At 43.9% G+C, this 8,511-nt stretch overlaps 1 pseudogene across 1 annotated transcript; it reads left to right on the forward strand.

Moving 5' to 3' along the window:
* The first annotated feature begins 4,406 nt into the window (after window positions 1–4,406).
* On the forward strand, window positions 4,407–7,524 carry LOC116556409 (annotated as a pseudogene). Its single transcript, XR_004270982.1, has one exon. The product of XR_004270982.1 is annotated as a transcription factor COE3 pseudogene (transcript).
* The last annotated feature ends 987 nt before the right edge of the window (window positions 7,525–8,511 follow it).

An 8,511-nucleotide genomic window follows, 5' to 3' on the forward strand; every position in this document is an offset into this window, starting at 1 on the left:
CATCTGCTACTTTGTAACCTCTAACCTTCATGTCTCCATTTCCTCCCTCCTCCCAACCCCTTGCCCTTCCCCTGGTAACCACAACCACAATTTTATTCTCTATCTCTGCATATTTGGCTTTTTTTTCTAAGATTCCACACGTAAGTGAGATTTTCAGTGGCGGAGGGTGTCAATGCCTAAAGGGTCGAAGACCAGGAGCAATGACTGGATTACAGAATGAAAAGGATTTCGTGAACAATTGGCTTCCAAAAGAAAAAGGAGGGCGGGGGGGGGGGGGGGGGTGGTAGCTCACACTTGTAATCCCAGCACTCTGTGAGGCTGAGGCAGGTGGGGCGGATCACGAAGTCAGGAGTTCAAGACCAGCCCAACCAATATGGAGAAACCCCATCTATACTAAAAATACAAAATTAGCCGGGCGTGGTGGCGCATGCCTGTAATCCCAGCTACTCAGGAGACTGAGGCAGGAGAATCACTTGAACCCGGGAGGTAGAGGTTGTGGTGAGCAAAGATCACACAATTGTACTCCAGTTGGGGTGACAAGAGTAAAAGAAGTCCAGGGGTCTCGTCCCCACTGCTCTGTGTCCTGTTCTCCTAGACGCCCAGCTTGTGTGGCCCTGTGACCTGCAGGTGTTGGAGATCCACAGCTACGACGCCAAGATCCCTTGGAAGCCTAGAAATGGAACCGCTGACATTTGGGGATGTGGCCATAGAATTCTCTCTGGAGGAGTGGAAATGCCTGAACCCTGCACAGCGGAATTTATATAGGAATGTGATGTTAGAGAACTGCAGAAACCTGGCCTTCCTGGGCAGACAAGCAACCTCATCAAGCAGTTCCCTGACACCACAGCCAGGTAAATCCACAAAGATGGGAAAAAAACAGCACAAAAAAGATGAAACCATCAAAGACCAGAACACCTCTTCTCCTTCAAGGCATCACAACTCCTCAACAACACAGGATCTCAACTTGATCGAGGAGTGTGATGAATGGACAGAAACAGGCTTCAGAAGGTGGCTAATGACAAACATTTCTGAGCTAAAGGAATATGTTCTAACTCAAAGCAAAGCAATCAAAAACCTTGAAAAGAAGTTAGACAAAATGCTAATTGGAATAACCAGCATAGAGAAGAACATAAATGACTTGATGGAGTTCAAAAACACAGCACAAGAGCTACATGAAGTAAAAACAAGTTTTAATAGCCAGATTGATCAAGGAGAAGAAAGGATATCAGTGATTGAAGATCAATTCAATGAAATAAAAAGAGAAAGCAAGACGGGGGAAAAAAGAGTGAAAAGAAATGAACAAAGCCTCCAAGAATTATGGGATTATGTGAAAAGACCTAATCTACGCTTGATCGGTGTACCTGAATACGATGGGGAGAATGAATCCAAGCTGGAAAACATGTTCCAGGATATTATCCAGGAAAACTTCCCAAGCCTAGCAAGGCAGTCCAAATTTCAAATTCAAGAAATACAGAGAACTCCCCAAAGATATTCTTCAAGAAGAGCAACCCCAAGGCACATAATCGTCAGATTCACCAGGGTTGAAATGAAGGAAAAAATGCTAAGGGCAGCCAGAGAGAAAGGCCAGGTCACCCACAGAGGGAAGCCTATCAGACTCACATCAGATCTCTCTGCAGAAACCCTACAAGCCAGAAGAGAGTGGGCACCAATATTCAACATCCTTAAAGAAAAGAACTTTCAACCCAGAATCTCATATCCAGCCAAACTAAGCTTCGTAAGTGAAGGAGAAATAAAATCCTTTACGGACAAGGAATTATTGAGAGATTTTGTCACCACCAGACCTGCCCTGCAAGAGCTCCTGAAAGAAACACTAAGCATGGAAAGGAACAAGTACCACTGCAAAAGCAAACCAGTTGGCAAAGACCAAAAATGCAATGAGGAAAATGAGGCAACGAATGGGAAAGAAAACCAGTCAGTAACAAAATGGCAGAATCAAATCCACACATAACAATATTAACATTGAATGTAAATGGCCTAAACGCTCCAATCAAAAGACATAGACTGGCAAACTGGATTAAAAAGTCAGAACCCATCTGTGTGCTGTATTCAGGAAACCCATCTCACATACAAAGACACACATAGACTCAAAATAAAGGGATAGAAGATTTACCAAGCAAATGGAGAACAAAAAAAAGCAGGAGTTGTAATTGTAGTCTCTGATAAAATGGACTTCAACAAAGATCAAAAGAGACAAAGAAGGACACTATATAATGGTAAAAGGATCAATCCAACAGGAAGAGCCAAGTATCCTAAATACATACGCCCCCAACACAGGAGCACCCAGATACATAAAGCAAGCTCTTTTTTTTTTTTTTAAAGAAGAAAGAAAGAAAGAAAAAAGAATAAAAAAAAAAAATGAAGGAGAGGAAGAGGGAGTGAGAATGGCAGTGTTGCTTTATTGCCCAGGCTAGAATGCAGTCTAAAAATGGGTATGCCTATAATTGTGCTTAATAATAGAGACATGAAAAAAAAATGAGGGAAGAAAATAACAAACAAGCAGCCAACCAATATTTCATTTAAACCTGTATATAGGTGTGATGTGATACTGATAAGAATGTATATTTTGTGTATTTAAAGTGGAGAGTTCTATAAATGTTAATTAAGTTAAAAAAAAAAAAAAAGAAGTCCATCTTAAAGAGAAAAAAAAAAAAAAAAAAAAAAGGAAGAAATCCAAGAAGACATCAACACTTCCACCTTTTGTCTTCAGGTCTTGACAGGGGTCTGCTATTCCACCCTTAACTTAGGTGAGTCTGTTTGCAGCAGTGAATCTGAATCCGTTTGGGTCTGCAGCAACCTCAATTCTTGCCTCCCCAGAACAAAGAATTTGACCAAGGGGCATAAGGCAGATGGATAGATTGAGGCAGGTTTTAAAGCAGGAGTGAAAGTTTATTAAAAAGCTTTAGAGCAGGAACAAAAAGAAGTAAAGCATACTCGGAAGAGGGCCAAGCAGGTAACTCGAGAGATCAAGTGTGTAGTTTGACCTTCGACTTGGGGTCTTATACACTGGCATCTGCATGCACAGTGACCTGCCAGCACTTGAAAGAAGCCGCTTATGCACTGTGTTTATTGGAGTTGCATGCATGCTCACTTGAGGCATACTTCCCTAACCAGTTGAGTGTTTCTAGAAGGTCTTATGCCACTTGAACTCTGCCATTTTGCTGCTAAGTAAGCATGCATGAACCCATTCGCCCAACTCCACTGGGAAGCTGCTGATCACCAGTTTCAGAAGTCTCTATCTATTGGGAGATTGCCTTTCCCTGGCGTTGGCTGCAACAAATTGTTAATTTTAGAGAGGCAGTTTAACAGCTGTCTGATCATCACCTGATGGTTACCAGACATTTCTGGTGAAGGAGGGGGGGACTCTCCTGTCCTGCTCATGTCTGCCTGGCTACCTACTGTAACAAGCCTTGGCTCCAGGTCATTTGGGCTTCTCAAGGACGAAAACCAGAGTTTGCTTTGGCAAATGTCTCCATGGTACAAGTCAACTTCTTCTTTGACCTTTTTATGTTTCTGCTTTCACTTACATTTTAGCCCCTGAAAAATCCTAACTTCCTCATCAATCTATTGAAGTCTTCCCTATTAAATGTCATTTTGTATTATACTTTATCCAATACTTTTATGCATTTTCACTGTGAGTAGGCCAAGAAAAATGGCTTGCTGACTGGTAGTTTTATTTACTGTTCATTTGGAATTTTGCTCTTTGCATTTCAAAAATGTTTTCTTTATTTAGTGTGTTAAAGCAAACTAAATATGGCCTGAGAAGGACTCCACACATTTTTTTTTTTTTTTGAGACAGAGTTTCGCTCTTATTGCTCAGGCTGGAGTGCAAAGGCCTGATCTCAACTCACCACAACTTCTGCCTCCCAGGTTCAAGATTCTCCTGTCTCAGCATCCTGAGTAGCTGGGATTACAGGCATGTGCCACCATGCCTGGCTAATTTTGTATTTTTAGTAGAGATGGGGTTTCTCCAAGTTGGTCAGGCTGGTCTCAAACTCCCAACCTCAGGTGGTCCACCCTCCTTGGCCTACCAAAGTGCTGGGATTCCAGGCATGTGCCACCACATCTGGCTAATTTTGTATTTTTAGTAGAGATGAGGTTTCTCCATGTTGGTCAGGCTGGTCTTAAACTCCCAACCTCAGGTGGTTTGCCTGCCTTGGCCTCCCAAAGTGCTGGGATTACAGGTGTGAGCCACTACACCCTGCCAGGAAGGACTCTATACTTTTATATTTGAGTCCTTGTGGATGAACTCAATAGGTAGGGTGAACTCAATACCTAACTTAATAGGTAGGCAAGATTGAAAACCTAACTTAGGAGTATGTGCCTGTAACAATCACTGAGTCTTGGCCAATCCCAGCAGCCATACTTCAACGAGTCATATACTGCTGAGTGTTCAAATATGGCAAATGCTGAGCTGTAACCAATCCAGCTGTTTCTGTAGCTCACTTCCAATTTCCATACATCACATTACATTTTTGTCTATAAATTTGTTCTGACCACGAGGCAAGCCTCGTGGTCATTTATTTTTGATATAAATGTACATGACACGTCTTGACAATCAGCCCACCCACCACCACACGGGTAAGGCCTGGCCCCCAGGGAAGAGGCCGGATGGGGAGAGAGCTGGTGGGTGCCACCATCTGCCTCTCCAGCCTTCCCAGGCTGCGCAGCCAGGTTCCCAGGCCTCCAGAGGGTGGGACCACAACAGGTGCAGGTAGTGATGATGGGTGCTGGCCTCGCAAGGGTTATGGGGAGAGGACTCAGCTCCACAGCCACCAGCTGAGTCAGGGACCCCGGGGAGCCAGCCCCAGGCTCAGGTGCTCAGTCCTCTGCCCTGGCCAGCACACGTTCCCCCTCCACACAGGAGCAGGAGAAGATGGAGGGAAGTGGTTTTCAATTGAAGTTCATAAAGAGGCGACAGTGGGGAGGGATCAGGGAGGCAGAGGGCAGGACCACAGCTGGTTACTTGGGCAGCCCCTGGCTCCAGGTGGGGAAGAGAAGCTGACCCCCACGCTGGTCCCACTGCTCTGGTCCCCTCACCCCTCAAAACTCCAGATGAACCAGGCCTCCGGAACGGCACTGCCGCTCGCACACTCACAAGCAGGCACGCAGGGACACTCAGTTACCACAAAGTTAAAATTAAGGGGTGGGAAAGAAGAAAAGAAAAAAAAAGACTTTCCAGTGTTTGCTGCTGGGGACCCCAGCACACAGGTTGGGGCCTGTGCTCTAGGCAGGGGCCATTTGGCATTAAAGGGAGAGCAGCAAGGGGCTGGTGGCTACAGGGCAGGGGCATCCACAGATGTCCTCTTTGTGGAGAAAGAGAAAGAGCCAAACAACGAGAAAACCAATAACGGCATCCACTATAAACTTCAGTTATCGTACAGCAACGGAGTCAGGACAGAGCAAGATCTGTATGTTCGCCTCATAGATTCAATGACCAAACAGGCCATCGTATACGAGGGCCAGGACAAGAACCCCGAGATGTGCCGTGTGCTGCTGACCCACAAGATCATGTGCAGCTGGTGCTGTGACAAGAAAAGTCGTGGCAATAGAAACGAAATGCCCTCAGACCCTGTAATCATGGACAGATTCTTTCTAAAGTTTTTCCTCAAGTGCAATCATAACTGTTTGAAGAATGCCAGCAACCCTCGAGATATGTGGAGATTCCAGGTTGTTGTATCGACAACAGTCAACGTGGATGGCCACGTGCTGGCCATGTCAGACAACATGTTTGTGCACAACGATTCCAAACACGGGAGGCAGGCCTGCCGCCTAGACTCGTCAGAAGCCACTCCGTGCATCAAGGCCATCAGTCCCAGTGAAGGCTGGACCAGGGGGGATGCCACTGTCATCAGAAATGGCGACAACTTCTTTGACGGGCTGCAAGTTGTGTTCGGCACTATGTTGGTGTGGAGTGAGCTGACAACTCCCCATGCCATCCGAGTCCAGATCCCGCCGAGGCACATTCCTGGCGTAATCGAAGTGACCCTCTCCTACAAATCCAAGCAGTTCTGCAAAGGGGCTCCTGGGCGCTTTGTCTACACCACCCTTAATGAACCAAACATAGATTACGGCTATCAGAGGTTGCAGAACGTGATCCCAAGACATCCGGGTGATCCTGAAAGGTTACTCAAGGAGGTGTTACTGAAGAGGGCGGCGGACCTGGTAGAAGCCTTATACGGAATGCCTCACAACAACCAGGAGATCATCTTGAAGCGAGCAGCGGACATCGCCGAGGCGCTGTACAGCGTTCCCCGCAATCACAACCAGATACCCACCCTGGGCAACACCCCTGCGCACACGGGCATGATGGGCGTCAACTCCTTCAGCAGCCAGCTAGCCGTCAACGTGTCGGAGACATCACAAGCCAATGACCAAGTCGGCTACAGTCGCAACACAAGCAGCATGTCCCCACGAGGCTACGTCCCCAGCAGTACTCCCCAGCAGTCCAATTACAACACAGTCAGCACTAACATAAAACAAACAAACAAACAAAAAAACAGATATATGCTATAAAATATGTGAACTTAGAAGAAGCAGATAACCAAACTCTTGATAGTTACCAGAACGAAATAGCTTATTTGAATAAACTACAACAACACAGTGATAAGATCATCCGGCTTTATGATTATGAAATCACAAACCAGTACATCTACATGGTAATGGAGTGTGGAAATAATGATCTTAATAGTTGGCTTAAAAAGAAAAAAATCCATTGACCCATGGGAATGCAAGAGTTACTGGAAAAATATGTTAGAGGCAGTTCACACAATCCATCAACATGGCATTGTTCACAGTGATCTTAAACCAGATAACTTTCTGATAGTGGATGGAATGTTAAAGCTAATTGATTTTGGGATCACAAACCAAATGCAACAAGTATTGTTAAAGATTCTCAGGTTGGCACAGCTAATTATATGCCACCAGAAGCAATCAAAGATATGTCTTTTTTCAGAGAGAATGGGAAATCTAAGTCAAAGATAAGACCCAAAAGTGATGTTTGGTCCTTAGGATGTATTTTGTACTATATGACCTATGGGAAGACACCATTTCAGCATATAATTAATCAGATTTCTAAATTGCATGTCATAATTGATCCTAATCAAGAAATTGAATTTCCTGATACTCCAGAGATAGATCTTCAAGATGTGTTAAAGTGTTGTTTAATAAGGGACCCTAAACAGAGGATATCCATTTCTGAGCTCCTGGCTCATCCATATGTTCAAATTCAAACTCATCCAGGTTAACAAATAGCCAAGGGAACCACTGAAGAAATGAAATACGTTCTTGGCCAGCTTGTTGGTCTGAATTCTCCTAACTCTATTTTGAAAGCTGCTAAAACTTTATATGAACACTGTAGTGGTGGTGAAAGTCATAATTCTTCATCATCCAAGACTTTTGAAAAAAAGTGGGGAAAAAATGATTTGTAATTACTGGTAAAATGTTAAATACCACCTATAAAATATATTGGATTGTTACACTCTTGAGTCCCTGTGGAAATCTACAGGGAGATTTCCCTGTAGATTGAAGACAACATCACTCTGAAGCGTTATCAGCAAAAAAAATTCAGCAGATTATTTTCAAAAGAGAACTGTAAAAATAGCAACCACTTACAGCACTGTATATATTGTAGAATGGTTTTCTCTGTTTTATGCGCTTGTGTAATCTGTTTGATATCATTTCACTCTTGGAATAGTGGATGTATAACAAATATATTCCGAAAAACTTTTTTGTGGCATAAAATCACACACACACACACACACACACACACACACACACACAGAGTAATTCCATTTTAAATAGGGGCTTAAAAAAATAATGCTAAGACCTACTGGGCTACATTCCCAGTAAGTTAAGGCATTCTTAGTCACAGGATGAGACAGGAGGTCAGCACAAAATATAGGTCATAAAGACCTTGCTGATAAAACAGTTTGCAGAAAAGAACCCTGTTAAATCCCACCAAAACCAAGATGGCGATGAGAGTGACCTCTAGTCGTTCTCACTGCTACACTCCCACCAGCACCATGGCACTTTACAAATGCCATGGCCATGTCAGGAAGTTACCTTATATGGTCTAAAAAGGGAAGGCATGAATGATCCACCCTTTGCTTAGCATATAATCAAGAAATAACCATAAAAAATGGGCAACCAGCAGCCTTTGGGGCTGTTCTGTCTATGGAGTAGCCATTCTCTATTCCTTTATTTTCTTTGAATCTCTTTGGATTTGGGCTAGAAGTCCAAGGCACTATCCATTGCACCACAGAGCCTTCTTGCTATTTCTTTACTTCCTTAATAAACTTGCTTTCACTTTACCATATGGATTTGCCTCGAATTCTTTCTTGTGTGAGATCCAGGAACCCTCTCTGGAGTCTTGATCGGTACCCCTTTCCAGTAACAGTACTATTATTATCCTTATATTACAGTTGAAGAAATGGAAGTTCCAAGAAGCTAAGGGGCTTTGGTTTATAGATAGAGGAAAGGACAGATTGAAGG

The sequence above is a fragment of the Sapajus apella genome, unplaced genomic scaffold, assembly GCF_009761245.1.
Source record: "Sapajus apella isolate SASKATOON/1434 unplaced genomic scaffold, GSC_monkey_1.0 scaffold16, whole genome shotgun sequence".
Taxonomy (NCBI): Eukaryota; Metazoa; Chordata; class Mammalia; order Primates; family Cebidae; genus Sapajus; species Sapajus apella.